This window comes from Budorcas taxicolor, unplaced genomic scaffold (genome assembly GCF_023091745.1).
Source record: "Budorcas taxicolor isolate Tak-1 unplaced genomic scaffold, Takin1.1 scaffold348, whole genome shotgun sequence".
NCBI classification, from domain to species: domain Eukaryota; kingdom Metazoa; phylum Chordata; class Mammalia; order Artiodactyla; family Bovidae; genus Budorcas; species Budorcas taxicolor.
In genome coordinates this window covers 60,832-82,269 of record NW_026292151.1, presented here as the reverse complement: position 1 = coordinate 82,269, position 21,438 = coordinate 60,832, and the positions used below count along the sequence as shown (strand labels likewise).

At 40.6% G+C, this 21,438-nt stretch overlaps 1 protein-coding gene across 1 annotated transcript in view; it reads left to right on the top strand.

Annotated features, from left to right (window-relative positions):
- The window catches only part of LOC128071319 (WD repeat-containing protein 19-like), a gene marked incomplete at both ends in the record, with an annotated part of 122,456 nt that overhangs the window by 41,001 nt on the left and 60,017 nt on the right, over positions 1-21,438 (top strand). The window lies entirely within an intron of this gene.

The window sequence follows — 21,438 nt, the reverse complement described above, 5'->3', positions numbered from 1 at the left end:
ACTCCCAATACAGGGGGCCCAGCTGGTTGGGGTACTGGATCCCACCTACCACAACTAAAGATCCTAAATGCTGCAATGAAGATCAAAGATCTCGCATTTCACAACCAAGACGGCATAGCCAAATAAATAAGTAATAAATATATATTTTTTTAATGTTTTATGGCCAACAAAATAGATAACTTGTATGAAATAGACGAATTCCTGGAAATACACAAATCACTAAAACTGATTTAAGAAGAAATAAGTCTAAACAAATCTAACAAGTAAGAACTGGCTCAATCATCAAAACCTCTCAACAAAGAAAGTTCAGAACCAGAATTTGGTAGACTTCACAAGTTTATAAGACTAGCATTACCTTGATACTTAAGCCAGGCAAAAGCAGATTTTATACCACGACAAACTAAGAATTTATTGCAAAAATATAGGGGTGGTTCAAATACAAAAATCAATTCATCAATGCAATTTACCACTTAATAGAATGAAGGGAACTCAGCTAGAAGAAACTAAAACAGTGACATGAAAATAAAGCTCTTCATTATTTAAAAAAAGATAACATTAGCATCTCAGTTGATAAGAAAAAGCATTTGACAGAAATCAATACCCTTTAATGATAAAAGCACTCAGCAGAGAATGAAATTTCCTCACCCTGTTAAAAAACATTCATGAAAAACCCACAGTTAACCACACAATAAATGATAAAAATTAGAAGGTTTTCCTCCAACATCAGGAAAATATCCACTCCCACCATTCCTGGTCAATATTGTACAAGAGGTTCTAGCCAAAGCAATTAGGCAAGAAAGAAAACAAATCACAATTAGGAAGAAGTATAACTCCATTTGCAGCTGTATATTCAAAATCCTAAAGAAAACACATACATGCACAACTGTTAGAGCTAATGTTACAAGGTCAACACACAACTGTTAGCTGATTTCTATATACTGACCAAAAGTGTAAGATGAAAATTTGAAAACCTTTTCATGTACAACACTTGGGAATAAATCTAACAAAGGAGGTATAAGGCTTGTACACTGAAAAGTTTGGTATAAGGTTTGTACACTGAAAACATTGCTGAAATGAAGACCTAAGTAAGTGGAAAGACATGTTCATAAATTGGAAGACTTAATATTAAGATGGCAATACTCCACAAATTAGTCTATAGATCTCCTGTCAAAAATCTTAACGGCCTTTTTTGCGGAAATGGAAAAGCCAATTTTAAAATTCCTGTAAAATTTCATGGGACCCAAAAGAGCCAAAACAATTGTGAAAAAGAATAGCAAAGTTGAAGGACTTTCTTACATCAAAATTTATCAAAACAGTGTGGTACTGTTACAAGGATAAACATACAGACCAAAAGCATAAAATAGAAAGTCTAGAAATAAACTATAGTCAATATCTTTTTTTTTTCCCAAGGCACAGTACATTTTTATTCTGCATTGGTTAATATACAACATATCCCCACTTCCCTTGAGAAATAGTATCATATCTAAAATACACTTTGATGAACACTGAATATTAAAATATTACACAGTCATTCTTCAGAATCCTGAGGGGGGTGGCTGGATTGGTCCCAGGATCACCCCCTCCCCTCACACACACTGATACCAAAATTCAAGGATGCTTAAATCTCTTAACAGCAGGCCCTCAGTATCCACTGGTTCTGCATCTACCTAAGGAGGGCCAACATTATGGTCAGCTGATTTTCAGTAAGAGTGCTAAGACCATTCAATGCAGAAAACAGTCTCTTCAACAAATGGTGCCAGATGCATGCATGCATGCTGTCATACCCAATTCTTTGTGACCCTATGGACTATAGCTCACCAGGCTCCTCTCTCATGGGATCTCCCAGGCAAGAATACTGGAGTGGGTTGCCATTTCCTCCTCCAGGGAATCTTCCTGACCCAGGGCTCGAACCCACATCTCCTACTTCTCAGGCAGATTCTTTACTGCTGAGCCACTTGGGGATCCCCAAGTGCAAAAGAATGAAATTGCACCCTTTACCTCACACTGTTGTTTAGTCATTAAGTCATGTCCGACTCTTTTGTGACCCCATGGACTTCTAGCCTGTCAACTTCCTCTGTCCATGGGATTTCCCAGGCAAGAAGACTGTAGTGGGTTCCTATTTCCTTCTCCAGGGGATCTTCCTGACCCAGGATCAAACCCACATCTGCTTGGCAGGTGGATTCTTTACCTCTGAGCCACCTGGGAAGCATGCACTGTGCTATTCTTAGTTGCTCAGTCATGTCTGACTCTGCGATCCCATGGGCTGTAGCCTACCAGGCACCTCTGTACATGGGGATTCTCCAGGCAGGAATACTGGAATGAGTTGCCATGCTCTCCTCCAGAGGATCTTCCCAACCCAGGGATTGAACCCAGGTCTCCCACATTGCAGCCACTTCACATCCACTAGGATGACTGTAATTTTAAAAATAAAGTGTTGGAGAGGATGTGGAGAAATACAGCAAAAAAAATGGTAAACCAAGGTGGGGCTTCCAACATCAAGAAAGTTATTGAAAGAAGTCAGAGGATAAATAACTGAGTCTCTGGGCCTGAAGACAAGCAGAGCATCTCTTAGGTTTTGAAGCATTTAAATGTAATTAGGCTAAATCTCATGTTTTATTAAATTTCTTCAGACTTGGCCTTTTGTTTACTGAAATATAGCAGGGTTGAGTCCACTTGATTGTGTGGCAGATACCTGCTAAGCATGTCATATATATGTTCATACATTTAATCTTTATAATAGCTCTATGAAGTAGATATGATTATTCCCGCTTAATGATGACTTCCCTGTGGAAGAGGTTAGAGAAAGTAAATGGGGCATGGAAAGAAATGCCGAAAACTTTGGAATGAATAGCTTATTCTTTTACACATTAACTAGGAAGATAAAAAGGTATTTTATACTCAGGGCCAGCCTTAGGATTTGAAAGACCTGATATAAGCAGAGTGTGTAAGGGCCTTAGCGCTGTTATACTAGCGGTCCTCCTGTGAATATGAGTATCATCTAGAAGAAGTCTAAGGGCAGGTCTTGGGCCTCTGACCACTCCTGCCCTGTAAGTCTGATCTTGTGTGTTTATCATAGACTGTTCTAGCATAACAGTTACATTATTTATCTATAATTTCCATTCTTTCAGAAAATTGTTTCTGAAACTAACTTTTCCCCAGGTCTCAACTGTATCCCATTGCTTGGCATTTTTAAATACTATCAGAATGTATTGATATCTTTTTTGAAGAAAAATTCACGTCTGGCATGTTTTCAAGAAAAATCTTGAAGTCTGCAGCTACTTAAGACAATATTCGCATCTGTCAACCCTACTAGTTTTTTGAAGAAAAATTCACGTTTGGCATGTTTTCAAGAAAAATCTTGAAGTCTGCAGCTACTTAAGACAATATTCATATCTCTCAACCCTACTGGTCTTGTTTTTCCTATTCTCTTTTTATTTTCCTTAATTTCTTTCCCTCCCTCTGGCGTGCTTCTCTTCTACCCTTTTAGAGAAAGCATTATCTTCAGTCATTTACCCTTGGTGGACAAGTCCATCCAGAAGTTTTATAAATCATTAATAGTAATTATTGAAACAAGGGATACGTTTTAGTCATTGCATGCTCCCTAAACATCCAGTTATTTTTTTAATAAGTCCAAATATTCAGAATATAGGTAAGTCAGTTTCTACCTAAGGCTCTTTATGAAACAAATGCCTGGATCATGTGAATAAGTAGATACAATAATTGTTTTATGACAAGCTTTAATTTTCAGAAAAGCTAGTTTTGTTATATCAAGAAAATCACATTAACTATAAAGATTCAGTTTGTTCATACGTTTTTCTTTTAATTAAGGCCAAATTCACATAACATAATATTAATCATTTTAAAGTGAACAATTCAGTAGTATTTAGTATATTCATAATGTTGTATAACTGCCACCTCTATCTAATTCCAAAACAGTTTCATAAGCCCAAAAGAAAACCCCATGGCCAGTTAGTGCCCTACCCGACCCCCTTTCCCCAGCTCCTGGCAACCACCAGTCTGCATTCCATCTCTGTGAATTTATCCATTCTGGATATTTCAGGTAGAATCATATGACATGTGGCTCTTTATGTCAGGCTTCTTTCACTTAAGATATATTCAAGATTCATCTATATTGTAGCATGATGTGTATCAATACTTCATTACTTTATACTGATGGAATAATATTCCACTATGTGTATACCAAACTTGCTAATCCATTCATGGACATTTGAATTGTTTTTGCCTTTTGACTAATGTGAATAGTGCTGCTACGAACATATGTATAAAAGAATTTGTTTGAATCCCTGTTTTTAATTCTTTGAGATAAAATACCTAGGAGAGGGATTGTTGAGTCGTGGTAATTCTATGTTGAACTTTTTAAGGAACCATCAAGCTGGTTTCCAGAGGAACAGAGTGAGCATAGATTTTTTAGCAGAAGTAGTTATCCATCTTCAGAAACAAAACAGGCTTTCCATCTGCTTCTTTACATTTGGCATACTCTAGACCAATGTGCACCACAGAATTTAAAAAGAGAGAGAAGGAAAGAAAAGGTAGGCTTCGTCTCTAGAAATCTGTTTCAATAAATCTGGGTTGAGCCTAAGCTACTGCAAGTGAGCCCCAGCTAATTCTAATGGCAGTAAGGATTAAGAACTACAATATGAACTCAGGGGAAGTAATGCAAAAACTTTCTCCAGAGAATAGGAATCATTAACTTGTCATGGACCCAGAACTAATTTTATTAATTTCCTTGGCTATTTTATTCACAGGCAAGTATCTGCACCTAGAATCATGCTTGGCACTGAACTGGACAAAAATAATTGTCTTAATGTTGAATATTCAATTATATTTTAAGCTTAAAATTAATCGTATATAATAGCTATTAATGTTTAAATGACATTAATATTTTTAGCTGCTAATATTCCTTAGGAAACCAAAGGGAACTGTGCTCAATTTAGGATCCCCTGATCAGATATTATTTTTGAATATACCGTCTTTCCCTAGTTATTAATTGTCATGCTTATTAGACTTTCCACATAATATTGGTAGAAAATTATTTATTTGTTCTAATGGGCATCATTTTAAAGTTTAGAAGTATAAACAATAAATTGAAAGCAAAATATAAGATGATCAAAATACTGGCATTTATTGGAAATATTGTATAAAATAAAAATTTTCTGTATCATATCTATTTATTTAAAAAATCTGAATTCCACCTAAATTTCCCAGTTTTTTTATCTGTACTTAGTGTTAAACGTCATTCTTTTCCATCCTCAATCCCATACTATGGCTTTGTCTTCACCATGGAAACTCTCCTCTCTCATTTTCTCTTTATCTGGAAAAACATTTTTCTGATATAACAAGTTAGGTTATTTTTCTCAATATCCTTTTGACAAACTTCATGCTGTTTTTTGCCAGTTTTTATAGCAGATTCTGACAAATATTTTTCATAATGTCATACTTTAACAAATTAGAGGTTCCTGAAGATTGCTATCTTCAGGATAGCATATTTAAGAGATATTTATTTATACTTAAGCAATCAATTTTAAGTTATATAGTTTATTTTTTAAAATAGCTCTGTGCACTCTAGAATTACCCCCTCCCATAGGTTGTATAATGGATTGGCTAACTCTTCAGTAGCTCTTTCCCAGCATGTGGACACCAGATCCTTTCCCAGATGAACAGGCTTAATCATGTCCCTAGTTCTTAATTTTTTTTTTTAGTTCTTAAATTTTAGAATGAGACACTGTATTTCCCTCCTTTCCCAAATATTCAGTTAAATTAAGTCGCTCAGTCATGTCTGACTTCTTTGCAATTCCATGTACTGCCTCATGCCAGGCTTCCCTAGTTTTCTTTTTTATCCACATTTATAAGAAAGAGTTTTATTACAGCAATAGGCCACACCACTTGAGAGGACATCCTCCCATAAGTGAGCACCAGTGTACAACTACACAGCTTCCCCACTAACCCTTATTAACAACACCTACTGAGTCTGCTCCTGAGACTGTTGAGAGTCTTCTATAACAGGGGTCCCCAACCCCCAGGCCAGTACTGGTCTATGGCCTGTTAGTAACCACACCACACAGCAGGAGATGAAAAGACTGTGAACAAGGGAAGACTCATCTATATTTATATCCATTCCCCATTGCTTACATTATGACCTGAGTTTCACCTCCCACCCTCTCTGTGGAAAAACTGTTTTCCATGAAATATGTCCCTGGTGTCAAAAAGGTTAGGGACAGCTGTTTTACAACACACTGTGAACATTCACTTCAGTCTACTGTAGAACCATCTAAAGGAACCTCCGTCTTCTGGCAGGAGAGACAGTTCAGTTCAGTTCAGTTCAGTCTCTCAGTCGTGTCCGACTATTTGCGACCCCATGAATCGCAGCACGCCAGGCCTCTCTGTCCATCACCATCTCCTGGAGTTCACTCAGACTTGCGTCCATCGAGTCAGTGATGCCATCCAGCCATCTCATCCTCTGTCGTCCCCTTCTTCTCCTACCCCCAATCCCTCCCAGCATCAAAGTCTTTTCCAATGAGCCAACTCTTCACAGGAAGTGGTCAAAGTACTGGAGTTTCAGCTTTAGCATCATTCCCTCCAAAGAAATCCCAGGGTTGATCTCCTTCAGAATGGACTGGTTGGATCTCCTTGCAGTCCAAGGGACTCTCAAGAGTCTTCTCCAACACCACAGTTCAAAAGCATCAATTCTTCAGCGCTCAGCCTTCTTCACAGTCCAACTCTCACATCTATACATGACTACTGGAAAAACCATAGCCTTGACTAGACGGACCTTAGTCAGCAAAGTAATGTCTCTGCTTTTGAATATGCTATCTAGGTTGGTCATAACTTTTCTTCCAAGGAGTAAGTGTCTTTTTTAATTTCATGGCTGCAATCACCATCTGCAGTGATTTTGGAGCCCCCAAAAATAAAGTCTGACACTGTTTCCACTGTTTCCTCATCCATTTCCCATGAAGTGATGGGACCAGATGCCATGATCTTCGTTTTCTGAATGTTGAGCTTTAAGCCAACTTTTTCACTCTCCTCTTTCACTTTCATCAAGAGGCTTTTTAGTTCCTCTTCACTTCCTGCCATAATGGTGGTGTCATCTGCATATCTGAGGTTATTGATATTTCTCCCGGCAATCTTGATTCCACTTGTGTTTCTTCCAGTCCAGCGTTTCTCATGATGTACTCTGCATAGAAGTTAAATAAGCAGGGTGACAATATACAGCCTTGATGGACTCCTTTTCCTATTTGGAACCAGTCTGTTGTTCCATGTCCAGTTCTGACTGTTGCTTCCTGGCCTGCATACAGATTTCTCAAGAGGCAGGTCAGGTGGTCTGGTATTCCCATCTCTTTCAGAATTTTCCACAGTTTATTGTGATCCACACAGTCAAAGGCTTTGGCATAGTCAATAAAGCAGAAATAGATGTTTTTCTGGAACTCTCTTGCTTTTTCCATGATCCAGCGGATGTTGGCAATTTGATCTCTGGTTCCTCTGCCTTTTCTAAAACCAGCTTGAACATCTGGAATTTCACGGTTCACATATTACTGAAGCCTGGCTTGGAGAATTTTGAGCATTACTTTGCTAGCGTGTGACATGAGTGCAATTGTGCGGTAGTTTGAGCATTCTTTGGCATTGCCTTTCTTTGGGATTGGAATGAAAACTGACCTTTTCCAGTCCTGTGGCCACTGCTGAGTTTTCCAAATGTGCTGGCATATTGAGTGCAGCACTTTCACAGTGTCATCTTTCAGGATTTGAAATAGCTCCACTGGAATTCCATCACCTCCACTAGCTTTGTTCGTAGTGATGCTTTCTAAGGCCCACTTGACTTCACATTCCAGGATGTCTGGCTCTAGGTGAGTGATCACACCATCATGATTATCTGGGGCATGAAGATCTTTTTTGTACAGTTCTTCCATGTATTCTTGCCACCTCTTAATATCTTCTGCTTCTGTTAGGTCCATACCATTTCTGCCCTTTATCGAGCCCATCTTTGCATGAAATCTTCCCTTGGTATCTCTAATTTTCTTGAAGAGATCTCTAGTCTTTTCCATTCTGTTGTTTCCCTCTATTTCTTTGCATTGATCGCTGAAGAAGGCTTTCTTATCTCTCCTTGCTATTCTTTGGAACTCTGCATTCAGATGCTTATATCTTTCCTTTTCTCCTTGGCTTTTCGCTTCTCTTCTTTTCACAGCTATTTGTAAGGCCTCCCCAGACAGCCATTTTGCTTTTTTGCATTTCTTTTCCATGGGGATGGTCTTGATCCCTGTCTCCTGTACAATGTCACGAACCTCATTCCATAGTTCATCAGGAACTCTATCTATCAGATCTAGGCCTTTAAATCTATTTCTCACTTCCACTGTATAATCATAAGGGATTTGATTTAGGTCCTACCTGAATGGTGTAGCGGTTTTCCCTGCTTTCTTCAATTTGAGTCTGAATTTGGTAATAAGGAGTTCATGATCTGAGCCACAGTCAGCTCCTGGTCTTATTTTTGTTGACTGTATAGAGTTTCTCCATCTTTTGCTGCAGAGAATAGAATCAATCTGATTTTGGTGTTAACCATCTGGTGATGTCCATGTCTTCTCTTGTGTTGTTGGAAGAGGGTGTTTGCTATGACCAGTGCATTTTCTTGGCAAAACTCTATTAGTCTTTTCCCTGCGTCATTCCGCATTCCAAGGCCAAATTTGCCTGTTGCTCCAAGTGTTTCTTGACTTCCTACTCTTGCATTCCAGTCCCCTAAAATGAAAAGGACATCTTTTTGGGGTGTTAGTTCTAAAAGGTCTTGTAGGTCTTCACAGAATCATTCAACTTCAGCTTCTTCAGCGTTACTGGTTGGGGGATAGACTTGGATAACTGTGATATTGAATGGTTTGCCTTGGAGACGAACAGAGATCATTCTGTCATTTTTGAGACTGCATTCAAGTACTGCATTTCGAACTCTTTTGTTGACCCTGATGGCTATTCCATTTCTTCTGAGGGATTCCTGCCCGCAGTAGTAGATATAATGGTCATCTGAGTTAAATTCACCCATTCCAGTCCATTTTAGTTCGCTGATTCCTAGAATGACGACGTTCACTCTTGCCATCTCCTGTTTGACCACTTCCAATTTGCCTTGATTTATGGACCTGACATTCCAGGTTCCTATGCAATATTACTGTTTACAGCATCGGACCTTGCTTCTATCACCAGTTACATCCACAGCTGGGTATTGTTTTTGCTTTGGCTCCATCCCTTCATTCTTTCTGGAGTTATTTCTCCACTAACCTCCAGTAGCATATTGGGCACCTACTGACCTGGGGCGTTCCTCTTTCAGTATCCTATCATTTTGCCTTTTCATACTGTTGATGGGGTTCTCAAGCTGAAAACCTACAAATGGGGTCCTGGGCTTGTCAGCATCAAACATGCAGGTCTCCCATCTGCCCCATAGCATTCCTGGAAAAGTGCTGCACTCCAGAGAAACCCTGCACCATTGCAGAGGTGGCCACTCTAGAATAGGGAAGAAGCTAAAAGAAATTAAACCTAAACTCTTCATCACGAGTATCCGAGGTGCACTTGGACCTTCCTTCTGGATGAGGTCTGCAGACCCTTCTGCTCTTCTTTCTGGCAGCCTCGCCTACAGGCTGCACCTGAGCTGAGTACGCAGCAGTCCTGAGAGCCTGCAGGGCCTTGCACCACTCGGCTTCTATCTTATCCCTATAGTCCCCGAAGAGCACATCAGCTGCCTCTTCTGGGGCAGAGGGGTTCTCTGGCTGCTCAGGGTTCGGATTGCCCCAAGAGCTTGTTCTTTCTGCTTAGGGATGGGTCTCTGCATCTTCAGTCCCAGCTCCAGCTTTTTCCACGCACCAGGCCAGTTCCCGAGCCAGCTGCTCAACCTGCGCTTCTGCGCTTAGGGGGGCTTCCTCGGGGGCCTGCTTTTCTGGGGTCTTCCCACTTCCATTGGCAACAGACGCCCCATTCTGGGTTTTCTTCTTTTGCTTCTTGGTCCTTGAGACAGTGTCATGGCACGTAGGGCACCCTGGGCCTGGGGCTGCCACTGTCTCCCGAGCAGGATGTCCTGGAGCCGCCTTGTGCTGCCACTGGGACCGAGGAGGGCTGGGGTCCCAGGCTTCCCTAGTGATGGGAGTCCATCGCCAACTCCCGGAACTTGCTCAAACTCATGTCCATCCAGTTGGTGGTGCCATCCAACCATCTCATCCTCTGTCGTCCCCTTCTCCTCCTGCCCTCAATCTTTCCCAGCCTCAAGGTCTTTTCCAGTGAGTCAGTTCTTCACATCAGGAGGCCAAAGTTTTGGAGTTTCAGCTCAGCGTCAGTCCTTCCAATGAATATTCAGGACTGGTTTCCTTTAGGCTTAACTGGTTTGATCTCCTTGCAGTCCAAGGGGCTCTCAAGAGTCTTCTCCAACACCACAGTTCAAAAGCATCAATTCTTCATCACTCAGCTTTCTTCATAGTTCAACTCACATCCATACATGACTAGTGGAAAAACCATAGCTTTGACTAGATGGACCTTTATTGGCCAAGAAATGTCTCTGCTTTTTAATATGCTGTCTAGGTTGGTCATAGTTTTTCTTCCAAGAAGCAAGCATCTTTTAATTTCATGGCTGCAGTCACCATCAGCAGAGATTTTGGAGCCCAAGAAAAGTGTCACTGCTTCCATCGTTTCCCCATCTATTTACCATGAAGTGATGGGATTGGATGCCATGATCTTCATTTTTTGAATGTTGAGTTTTAAGCCAACTTCTTCACTCTCCTCTTTCATTTTCATCAAGAGGCTCTTTAGTTCCTCTTTGCTTTCTGCCATAAGGGTGGTGTCATCTGCATATCTGAGCTTATTGATATTTCTCCCAGCAATCTTCATTCCAGCTTGTGCTTCATCCAGCCTGGCATCTCGCATGATGTACTCTGCATATAAGTTAAATAAGCAGGGTGACAATATACAGCCTTGATGGACTCCTTTTCCTATTTGGAACCAGTCTGTCATTCCATGTCCAGTTCTAACTGTTGCTTCCTGACCTGCATACAGGTTTCTCAGGAGGCAGGTCAGGTGGTCTGGTATGCCCATCTCTTTCAGAATTTTCCACAGTTTGTTGTGATCCACATAGTCAAAGGCTTCAGCATAGTCAGTAAAGCAGAAGATGTTTTTCTGGAACTCTCTTGCTTCTTCTATGATCCAACAGATGTTGGCAACTTGACCTCTGGTTCCTTTCCCTTTTCTAAATCCAGCTTGAACATCTGGAAGTTCACGATTCATGTACTGTTGAAGCCTGGCTTGGAGAATTTTGAGCATTACTTTGCTAGCGTGTGAGATGAGTGCAATTGTGCCGTAGTTTGAACATTCTTTGGCATTGTCTTTCTTTGGGATTGGAATGAAAACTGACCTTTTCCAGTCCTGTGGCCACTGCTGAGTTTTCCAAATTTGCTGGCATAGTGAGTGCAGCACTCTGACAGCATCATCTTTGAGGGCTTGAAATAGCTCAACTGGGATTCCATCACCTTTACTAGCTTTGTTCGTAGTGATGCTTCCTAAGGCCCACTGGACTTCGCATTCCAGGATGTCTGGCTCTAGGTGAGTGATTACACCATCGAGATTATCTGAGTCACAAAGATCTTTTTTTTTTTTTTTTTGTATAGTTCTGTGTGGTCTTGTCACTTCTTAATATCTTCTGCTTCTGTTAGGTCCATACCATTTCTATCCTTTATCGTGCCCACCTTTGCATGAAATGTTCCCTTGGTATCTCTGATTTTCTTGAAGAGATCTCTAGTCTTTCCCATTCTATTGTTTTCCTGTATTTCTTTGCACTGATCACTGAGGAAGGCTTTCTTATCTCTCCATGCTATTCTTTGGAATTCTGCATTCAAATGGGTATATCTTTCCTTTTCTTTTTTGCTTTTTGCTTCTCGTCTTTTCTTAGCTATTTGTAAGGCCTCCTCAGACAATAATTTTGCCTTTTTACATTTTTTTTCCTTTGGGGATGGTCTTGATCACTGCCTCCTGTACAGAGTTATGAACCTCCATACGTAGTTCTTCAGGCACTCTATCAGATCTAATCCCTTGTATCTGTTTGTCACTTCCACTGTATCATCTAAAGGGATTTGATTTAAGTCATACCTGAATGGTGTAGTTGTTTTCCCTACTTTGTTCAATTTAAGTTTGAATTTGGCAATAAGGAGTTCATAATCTGAGCCACAGTCAGCTCCTGGTCTTATTTTTACTGACTGTATACAGCTGTTCCATCTTTTCCCAAGTATTATTTTACATAATTTTGTATTCAGGTAAGGATACACATATTTCCAATGCATACAAATACTTCCAGAAGAATACCACAACCAAATATATTTTTACCAGTTTTCAAGTTTCATTATAGATAGGTGAATCTGAGGGGAAGTTTCCTGCTGGTCCAGTGGTTAGGATTCGGAGCTCTCCCTGCCGTGGCCAGGGTTCAGTCTCTGGTCATGGAACGAAGATCCTGCAAGCTGAACAGCATGGCCAAAAAAGAAGAAGAAAAGTGAAGTTGATAATTGTCACTGCAATGGCGATCATATTACAATATAACAATGTATCAAATTAACATGCCGTACACCTTAAATCTACATGACACTCTGTGTCAAATATATAACTCCATTTTTTTAAAGGAGAGCTGAGAAAGTTAAGCACATAACCTAAGTTACCAAGAGGTTGTTGTTTGGTTCACATTGTCTATATCTTCCCCTGTGCCTCATTACCTCTAAATATCCTTTCATTCACATATTGAAATTCTGCCTATTCTGTTACCCTGAGGAGAAAAACAGAATAATAAAAAACAAGAAACTAGGCATTAATTAGGCTCCCTGCTTTGTATAAAATAATAATACCAAATGTTCCTTGCAGCTTAACAATAAATTGACAATTGACTTTTCAGAAGGCATATACTTGGGAAAAAATTGTTGCTTTGTAACACCATGAAAAAGAATACAGAGGATTTAGGACACAAATTTAGAGAACAGTGGTCTCAGTGTAATCCAGAGGGGCATCATCAGCATCACCTGGGAATGTGTTAGACTTGGAAATCCTCCAAATCCACCCAAGGACAACTAATCAAAGACTGGTGGTGGGGCCAAGCAATCTATGTTTCAGCAGGCTCCCAAGGTGGTTCAAACACCCGCTAAACCTCTCAAATACACAGTAAAGTTATAGAACCAATGATCTGAATGATTCGGCCTCAAAAGTTGTAGAAAGGAGCTGAAAAAATTGATTTACTTCAGTTCAGTTCAGTCGATCAGTTGTGTCCGACTCTTTGCGACCCCATGAATCACAGCACGCCAGGCCTCCCTGTCCATCACCATCTCCCAGAGTTCACTCAGACTCACGTCCATCGAGTCCGTGGTGCCATCCAGCCATCTCATCCTTGGTCGTCCCCTTCTCCTCCTGCCCCCAATCCCTCCCACCATCAGAGTCTTTTCCAGTGAGTCAGCTCTTCGCATGAGGTAGCCAAAGTACTGGAGCTTCAGCTTTAGCATCATTTCTTCCAAAGAAATCCCAGGGCTGATCTCCTTCAGAATGGACTGGTTGGATCTCCTTGCAGTCCAAGGGACTCTCAAGAGTCTTCTCCAACACCACAGTTCAAAAGCATCAATTCTTCGGCGCTCAACCTTCTTCACTGTCCAACTCTCAAATCCATACATGACCACAGGAAAAACCATAGCCTTGACTAGATGGACCTTTGTCAGCAAAGTAATGTCTCTGCTTTTGAATATGCTATCTAGGTTGGTCATAACTTTTCTTCCAAGGAGTAAGCGTCTTTTAATTTCATGGCTGCAGTCACCATCTGCAGTGATTTTGGAGCCCAAAAAAATAAAGTCTGACACTGTTTCCACTGTTTCCCTATCTATTTCCCATGAAGTGATGGGACCGGATGCCATGATCTTCGTTTTCTGAATGTTGAGCTTTAAGCCAACTTTTTCACTCTCCTCTTTCACTTTCATCAAGAGGCTTTTTAGTTCCTCTTCACTTTCTGCCATAAGGGTGGTGTCATCTGCATATCTGAGGTTATTGATATTTCTCCTGGCAATCTTGATTTCAGCTTGTGTTTCTTCCAGTCCAGCGTTTCTCATGATGTACTCTGCATATAAGTTAAATAAGCAGGGTGACAATATACAGCCTTGACATACTCCTTTTCCTGTTTGGAACCAGTCTGTGTGGCATAGTCAATAAAGCAGAAATAGATGTTTTTCTGGAACTCTCTTGCTTTTTCCATGATCCAGCGGATGTTGGCAATTTGATCTCTGGTTCCTCTGCGTTTTCTAAAACCAGCTTGAACATCAGGGAGTTCACGGTTCACATATTGCTGAAGCCTGGCTTGGAGAATTTTGAGCATTACTTTACTAGCATGTGAGATGAGTGCAGTTGTGTGGTAGTTTGAGCATTCTTTGGCATTGCTTTTCTTTGGGATTGGAATGAAAACTGACCTTTTCCAGTCCTGTGGCCACTGCTGAGTTTTCCAAATTTGCTGGCATATTGAGTGCAGCACTTTCACAGCATCATCTTTCAGGATTTGAAACAGCTCAACTGGAATTCCGTCACCTCCACTAGCCTTGTTCCTAGTGATGCTTTCTACTTAGTAGGGGAAAATTAAAACCTCTTTTATTAGGATTGTATGCTCTATTACTCAGTACTATCAGGTCAGTTTATTTCTCTTCCTTGTTTAAAAAGACAAAAGTTACAGCACAAGCAGGCAGATCTTTTTATTCGACAGACACTCCCAAGACATGGGAGTAGGCCATGGTCATAATGATCCCTCTTGGCCTCCCCTTTTTTATACTTCCTGTCTCTTCCTTTTGGTTGTACCCTGTACAAAGTAGGCCTTGTACCCACCACCAATCAAGAAAGGGAATGCAAATAGGCATACACTCAAGGTCAATTGGCACCTGCAAGGTATGTAACAGCAGGCTCTGTTGTGCATGTCTTCCCATAATTCAGTCTGTTATAATCAGATATATATGTGTGTGTGTGTAATATTTATGAACCCTTAATTGGCTCCTAGTTGCCTAAGGTTACTTGAGGAAGCCCCTGTGGTTAGGTTGTACCCACTGTGTGCCTAGGGCACATGTGCAGGAGTTAGAAAAGTCTCTGTGGTTAATTCTATAGCATCTGTGAATTTTCCTGAATGTGTCTGGGAGGGGTTTTAGAGATCAGCTTGCATCCTTTTTGGCTAGGCCACTCCTTGTTGCACATGCCTAACTTGCTACCTAACAGTACTAACCACTCTAAAAAATGTGCTTTATTATTTGACCTAAATAACTGTGTCAAATACACATATATCATAATTATAAACACGAAGTAAAACTGGTATACACAGGGACAAAAACTAGAGAGAAATATAGCACCCTAATTAATACATTGATGTGAGATTTCATGTTTCTTTTCTCTTTTTAACTAATTTAATTGTCCCATATCGGCTAAACATAATACATACAAATTCGTAAGCTTTTCTCCTGTTAATTGGCCTTCTGTCAGTTTAATTCTCAGCCCCTAAAATTGTTTCTCCCTCTTAACATTCCCTAAATCTAAGAAGTCCCATTCACTGTTTTAATTATTATCAATACAAAAACAATTTCCGAATTTCTACTTCTCTGACCTTTTTCTCCTTCACCCAATCACCTATTTAAGACATCTCCGTTTAAATGTGTGGGTCCTGCAGCCAAATTTAAATATCTGAAGACACAAACATATTCCCAGCCAAAATCAGCCTCCAAATTGAATATCCTTTGAACAGCTGCAGTGTGAGCTCTTTGCGTGAACTGCGTTAAGAGTTCTGCCCCACGAATCAACTCCCGCCTCTTGTTATACAACACTCAGCTCCTTCAAGTTCTCAGCGTCTCTACTCGCCACCACTGATTTCTTTGTAGTCAGGGCCTAAATTTACGCCGGCGGCTTCCACATCTCACAGAACTCTCCGGTGTCATCCAATCAGGGCCCAAGCAGAAAGCCAAAGCTCAGCAACGCCTCACGACGTTTAACTACTCAGGGCCTTGCTTCGCTGGCATCACGTGACTCAAGTCCCCGCCTCCCGCCCACTCCCTCCGAGGTTGTTTGGGGGCACCGCCCTTCAGCTGGCGCCCGCTGATTGGTTATTGCTCGCGCGGTCTCCTGGGTGACGGGAACGCGGTAGCTTTCTTGATGAGGACCGGGTGCGCTTGCGCACTTGTTAGATCGCGCGGCTGCTGGATCTTTTGAGATGAAGGTAAATAACTTACAAACCCCGGGGTGCGGGAAGATGATGCGACCACTGGCCAGTCCCTTAAACTCTCCGAGAGTCGCTTTGAGGATAGAGCCTTGTGACCTCCCTTCCTTCTCCCGAATGCTTGAGAAATGGGGAAGGGAGCGGGGTGACCAGGGAGAGCAGAGGCGAAGTTGAAGAAATAAGCGGAAAGGAAGGAAAATTGAAGAGACGGCGGGGAGGGAGGCCTCTGATTTCTGGGACCGCGGACGGAGTTGGTGCGTTTTGGCCACCCCTCCACTGCTGGAAATGAGCAGACTGGATCTGAAGAGACTCCGAATTCGCCCCAATTCACACGGCGGGCAGAACGAGTTTGGGAAAAAAAAGCGTTTGGAGGGTCCTTGTGAAGTTGTCTCGTTCGAGTGTCAGGAGCTGCCTCATTTCTTGCAGCTAAACACCTGGCAAGCCTCGCAGCTGTTCAGCTCCTTAAAATGAGTGAAAAGCTCCGAAAGAATCTCAAATTGTATTGGCTGTGACTGGCGCAATTTACAGATCACCTGGTGACGGTGTATTTTATTCACGGGGAAATCTGCATGCACGGGTCTCAATCTCTAGAGCGTCATCCTTTGCATGCACCGTTTTTAGGATTGGGCTTCTTATGAATCCCATTTCCGGGTCACTGGCTACAGCTCATTCACCCATCGCCTTACCAAACAATACCCCCGCCCCGCTCCTAGTGCCCCCTACTCCCCAACCCCCCCACCTCCCCAACCCCCCACCACACACAGGCCCTGATCTGGCATAGAAATGGAAAGCTTAATTTTTTTCACTGTTTTGTACATTTTCGTGGCTATAGTGGAAATTGGAGTTGACCTGTAATCTTAACTCACATTTCTAAAGCTCTTCGCCATTTACGAAATACTTGCAGCTCAGTTGATAAAGAAAATGCCTACAGTGCGGGATACCTGCATTCGATTCCTGGGTTGGGAAGATCCCGTGGAGAAGGAAATGGCAGCCCACTCCAGTATTCTTGCCTGGAGAATCCCATGGACTGTAGCCTGCCAGGCTCCTCTGTCCATGGGGTCGCAAGAGTCCTACACGACTTAAGGACTAAACCATCAGTGTAAGGAGATATTGTTATTCCTGGTTTACAGTTGAGAATTCTGTGCTTGAGGCCATTTAATAGACCTGCTTTAAGCCCTACAGCTAATAAGTGAAAAGCAAAATCTAGAGTTCCCTGGTGATATTCCTTTCTTTCACTGTCAAGGGCCCAGGTTAGTTACCTGGTTAGGGAACTAGGATCCCACAAGCCATGTGGGTGGCCAAAAAACAATTGTATTAAAAAATAAAGATAAAAAAAAAAAAAAGATTGAAAGAAAAAAAAAAGCTAAGTCTAAGGGTTCGTTTTCCGGTTGTGAAGCTAGCACCTTTTTATGGGGTGTTGTATGTGTATGGAGCACCTGTTGACCTCCTTCGAAGAAAAATAGTATGTAAAATCACAACCAGAGGAGATCTACCAAGAAGCTAGGGACATTCAAATTTAGGGTGCCCTCACTTGCATATAGGGGTTCCAGGGCAATGTGGTCATAAAATTGCAAAAGTAAAATGCTTTTATGCTTTTTTTAAAAAGGGTGTCTTCTTGCTCCACACAACTTGGATGCACCTGTGATTATAGGCACCTCTGTTTTCAATAGAGGTGGATTTGATCATCTTTTTAACGTAGTAATTGCCGGTGATTGGTATAAAATTTAGACCATTGGAAGAGTTTTGTGTTACCATTGAGACTGTCACACCACCTGCAATTGTATCTAAACTTCACTTGCCTCAATATAGGCATCATTATTTAATTTTTAATTTAACCTAATGTTAAAATGTAAATTCATTCATTCAAACTCTTATGGTCCTAGATGTTTTGTATCAACACTGTTTAATATAAATATAATGTGAGCCAATGTACTTTAAAATATTTAGTAGCCACATTAAAATGTTTTTAAAGAAACAGGTAAGGTTACCTTTCATAATATATTTTGTTTTACCTAGTATATCCAAAACATTATCATTTCAACATGGAATCAGTATGAAAAATTATCAGTAAAGATAGTTTGCCATCTTTCCTGTATTGTCTTTTTTTTTTTAAATATAAATTTATTTATTTTAATTGGAAGCTAATTACTTTACAGTGCTGTATTGGTTTTGCCATACGTTGACATGAATCCACCACGGGGGTACATGTGTTCCCCATCCTGAACCCCCCTCCCTCCGCATACCATCCCTCTGGGTCATCCCAGTGCACCAACCCCGAGCATCCTGTATCCTGCATAGAACCTGGACTGGTGATTCATTTCACATATGATAATATACATGTTTCAATGCCATTCTCCCAAATCATCCCACCCTCGCCCTCTCTCACAGAGTCCAAAAGACTTCTGTGCATCTGTATCTCTTTTGCTGTCTCGCATGCAGCGTTATCATTACCATCTTTCTAAATTCCATATATATGTGTTAGTATATTGTATTGGTGTTTTTCTTTCTGGCTTACTTCACTCTGTATAATAGGCTCCAGTTTCATCCACCTCATTAGAACTGATTCAAATGTATTCTTTTTAATGGCTGAGTAATACTCCATTGTGTATATGTACCACAGCTTTCCTATCCATTCATCTGCTGATGGACATCTAGGTTGCTTCCATGTCCTGGCTATTATAAAGAGTGCTGCGATGCACATTGGGGTACACGTTGTCTCTTTCAACTCTGGTTTCCTCAGTGTGTATGCCCAGCAGTGGGATTGCTGGGTCATATGGCAGTTCTATTTTCAGTTTTTAAAGGAATCTCCACACTGTTCTCCATAGTGGCTGTACTAGTTTGCATTCCCACCAACAGTGTAAGAGGGTTCCCTTTTCTCCACACCCTCTCCAGCATTTATTGCTTGTAGACTTTTGGATCGCAGCCATTCTGACTGGTGTGAAATGGTACCTCATTGTGGTTTTGATTTGCATTTCTCTGATAATGAGTGATGTTGAGCATCTTTTCATGTGTTTGTTAGCCATCTGTATGTCGTCTTTGGAGAAATGTCTATTTAGTTCTTTGGCCTATTTTTTGATTGGGTCTTTTATTTTTCTGGAATTGATCTGCATGAGTTGCTTGTATATTTTTGAGATTAGTTGTTTGTCAGTTGCTTCATTTGCTATTATTTTCTCCCATTCTGAAGGCTGTCTTTTTGCCTTGCTTATAGTTTCCTTTGTTGTGCAGAAGCTTATAAGTGTAATTAGATCCCATTTGTTTATTTTTGCTTTTATTCCCAATATTCTGGGAGGGGGGTCATAGAGGATCCTGCTGTGTTTTATGTCCGAGAGTGTTTTGCCTATGTTCTCCTCTAGGAGTTTTATAGTTTCTGGTCTTACATTTAGATCTTTAATCCATTTTGAGTTTGGTTTTGTGTATGGTGTTAGAAAGTGTTCTAGTTTCATTCTTTTACAAGTGGTTGACCAGTTTTCCCAGCACCACTTGTTAAAGAGATTGTCTTTTCTCCATTGTATATTCTTGCCTCCTTTGTCAAAGATAAGGTGTCCATAGGTGCGTGGATTTATCTCTGGGCTTTCTGTTTTGTTCCATTGATCTATATTTCTGTCTTTGTGCCAGTACCATACTGTCTTGATGACTGTGGCTTTGTAGTAGAGCCTGAGTCAGGCAGGTTGATTCCTCCAGTTACATTCTTCTTTCTCAAGATTGCTTTGGCTATTCGAGGTTTTCTGTATTCTATACACATTGTGAAATTTATTTGTTCTAGCTCTGCGACAAATACCATTGGTAGCTTGATAGGGATTGCATTGAATCTATAGATTGCTTTGGGTAATATACTCATTTTCACTATATTGATTCTTCCAACCCATGAACACGGTATATTTCTCCATCTATTAGTGTCCTCTTTGATTTCTTTCCCTGGTGAGTGTTTTTATAGTTTTCTATATATAAGCCTTTTGTTTCTTTAGGTAGATATATTCCTAAGTATTTTCATTGCAGTGGTGAATGGAACTGTTTCCTTAATTTCTCTATTTTCTCATTATTAGTGTATAGGAATGCAAGGGATTTCTGTGTGTTGATTTTATATCCTGCAACTTTACTATATTCATTGATAAGCTCTAGTAATTTTCTGGTGTAGTCTTTTAGGTTTTCTATGTAGAGGATCATGTCATCTGCAAACAGTGAGAGTTTTACTTCTTTTCCAATTTGTATCCCTTTTATTTCTTTTTCTGCTCTGATTGCTGTGGCCAAAACTATGTTGAATAGTAGTGGTGAAAGTGGGCACCCTTGTCTTGTTCCTAACTTTAGGGGAAATGCTTTCAATTTTTCAGGATAATGTTTGCTGTGGGTTTGTCATATATAGCTGTATTGTCTTTGAACATCTAAATTTGGACTACCTGTATTTCAAGTCCTCAATAAAATTCCAAGTACACATGTGGTTTGTGGCTTCTATATCAGATGTACTCAGTGGTATTTGACCCTTTGGAACTTAAAGGACTCGAACCCTCTCCAGGCTCCTCTGTCCATGGGTTTCTCCAGGCAAGAATACCTGAGAGGGCTGCCATCTCCTCCAGGGGATCTTCCCGACCCAGGGATCGAACCTGGGTTTCCTGCATTGCAGGCAGATTCTTTATCACTGAGCCACCTGAGAAGCCCTCCGTATTGTATACACAGTTCTTTGTTGTCTAAGTGAAAAGAATGATTTTTCAGTTGAAAAAGTATCCACCCAATAGCCAAATTAAACACTTAATGATAAAGTGTATCTAATGGAGAAAGGAGAAAAAATACATTTGAAGGAGGTATAGATATTTTGTATTTCTGTCATGGTTAAGGTTTTTTAATAGCAACTTTATTAAATTTAATCTCCCCAAATCCATGCTATTAATAATTAGCTAAATTCCCTGATAGCTCAGTTGGTAAAGAATCCACCCGCAATGCAGGAGACCTGGGTTCAACCCTTGGGTGGGGAAGATCTGCTGGAGAAAGGATAGGCTACCTGCTCCAGTATTCTGGCCTGGAGAATCCCCATGGACTGTAGTCCGTGGAGTTGCAAAGAGTCGGACACGACTGAGTAACTTTTACAAATTCAAGTTTAAATTTTTTAAATTTTTAATAGTTATAAAACACTAAATCATAAATTTTTACAAAATTAACATTTAGAAACATTCAAAAGCAAAAAAGTTTTATAGTAAATGCTCCTGTGTATGTTGAGGTCT